Below are 2,391 nucleotides of genomic sequence, written 5' to 3' on the forward strand. Positions count from 1 at the left end.
TAAAGATATTTCATATTTACATATCAATATTTAATCACTTTAAATCCAATACCAATGTAACATTTAATTTACCTCATACATATTACCCTTTTATTGCATTGTATTTTATTGTTATTCATAGCGTATCTTATTTATACGCAGCTTATTGATAGCGTATCCTAAATGAAGATATACCTTCTTCATATTTTTTAATTGTAGATGGGGAATTTGTGGTTAGCCTCAGTGCTAGGAGCTGACTTGTTGTAGCCCAGTATAACTAATAGTGTGCCTATCCATTACCTGTAACCAAACAACTTACCATTCACATTAAACCAACATACAGATCAAATGCAGGCTGTCCAAATGCTCTTAAGGGGGTGATAGAATGATAATATAGGGTATTTTACACTGTTCCTTAAGGTCTCCTAATGGGGTATGTAACATTGTTTGGGCTGAAAATTGCCCGAATGCTATTTTATAAGGCCCTTGAATATGGCTCTATTTGGAACAAGAGCTTTTCTTCCAAATATGGTATGCTAATGAATATTCAGAATGAGCTACGCGCTGATTGGTTTGAGCAAAATACATAGAAACATAAGGGAGACTCGGCAGCAGGCCTCATCTTTCAGACACTGCAAAGTTATACATTGTTTGTCGGGCTATTTCGTTATTAAATTCACTTATGAGACTTTTTTAAGCGAGAAATCAACTATATAAAGCTCAAATATGGGCCATTTTATGAAAATTTATGGCTAATTGCAAATTTGGTAAGACTGTGTGTCGGAGTTCAGCCGCTGGTGCTGCCTCGCCGCCCGCCGGTGCTGGCTCGTTGCCCGGCCTGCCTTCCTTCACTGACCCCGGCCTGGCTAGCAGCCCACAGCAGGGACTACCAACACCGCTGCCCTGACAGAGCTCCAGGGCCTTCAACTCCCCTCTTCCTGCTAGCTAAATGGCCCGTTGTGTTAGAGTGAAAGCGCGGTCAGCGAGCTTGTTACACCAGCAATCTCTTACCACATGTTACACACATGTCACGCCACTTATACAAAATCTAACTATATGTCTTATAAACCTAACAACAGTGTCCGATTTCAAGTTAATTAATATTTGTGAAGACTAGGTGTTTTGTTAGCTGTGACTGTCCCTTCAATCCAAGCTACAAACCACGGATAGTTAGCTTCCTTTTCGCCTTAATTCGAGTATATTTACAGTTTGAATTTCGTCACGCCACTTACACAACATCTAACTAAATGTCTTATAAAGCTAACAACTGTGTCAGATTTCAAGTTAATGAATTTTTCTGAATTCCAGAGGAATTCTAAGAGGAGGCTAGCTAGCTAGCTCTCAATGATAGAGCTCCATCCAGCCGCAGGCTCTATCAATGAGACTCACGGACAAGCAGCGTTTATTTCCCCAATCGTTTGTTTAAATAACTCAACACATTATAATTACACACATTAAAAGATTAACTGGAACCTGTGGTAAGAGATTGCTGGTGTAACAAGCTCGCTGACCGCGCTCTCACTCTCACACACCGGGCATTTAGCTAGCAGGAAGAGGGGAGTTGGAGGCCCTGGAGCTCTGTCAGAGCAGCGGCGTTTCGTAGTCCATTAGCCCAAAAGGGTGACTTTGAGCGGGTATGGAGTGCAGTGGATTTCCAGCCGTGACTGAGCTCCATCTACCTCACAGCAGGCCGGGGTCTGTGAAGGAAGGCAGGCCAGGTAGCGAGGCAGCAACACAGGCAGCACCAGCCTCTGAACTCCGACACAGTCGGACAAAATTACAATTAGACATCAATTCTCGTAAAGCGGCCCATATTTACCTCTACACATAGTTGATTTCCGAAAAAAGTCTCAGAAGTGAATTTAATGGTAAAATAGCATACAATGTATATTATTTCTGAGATCTGCACCTAGATTCAGAAGACTAACTGATCTCGATAAGTTGTGTAGCCTATGTAAATGTTGGGGCGTGACAAAGAGAAAGACTAGAGCAAAGGAGGAGCCGCAATAGTTGACGTCAACCATGGGGCTCGTTGAGATTTGCCTGTTTTCAGAGGCAGTTTCAAACAGTGAGATTTGCAGAGAAAAGAGGTGTCAATGGGATTTAGAGGTTCTATGTATGTTCTAATTACCCACTAAACAGTCATTATTCAACTATGACAAGGTAAAATCAGTTTTGCATTCTATCACCCCTTTAAAAACCAAAGTGACGCCTCTGGTGACATGACCCTCTAAACAGTATGGTCCTCCCAAGTCATATTTGGGTGGGGTTCACCGTTTGATACACATACACTCAGATATTATACTGACTGAAGCTTGAAAAAGCATGTTCAGACAATGTCCTTCCATTTCATTGTCCACATAAAGCATGTTCTACTCAACATTGTTCACATAAAGCATGTTCTACTCAGGC

Source organism: Perca fluviatilis, chromosome 12 (genome assembly GCF_010015445.1).
Source record: "Perca fluviatilis chromosome 12, GENO_Pfluv_1.0, whole genome shotgun sequence".
Lineage (NCBI taxonomy): Eukaryota > Metazoa > Chordata > Actinopteri > Perciformes > Percidae > Perca > Perca fluviatilis.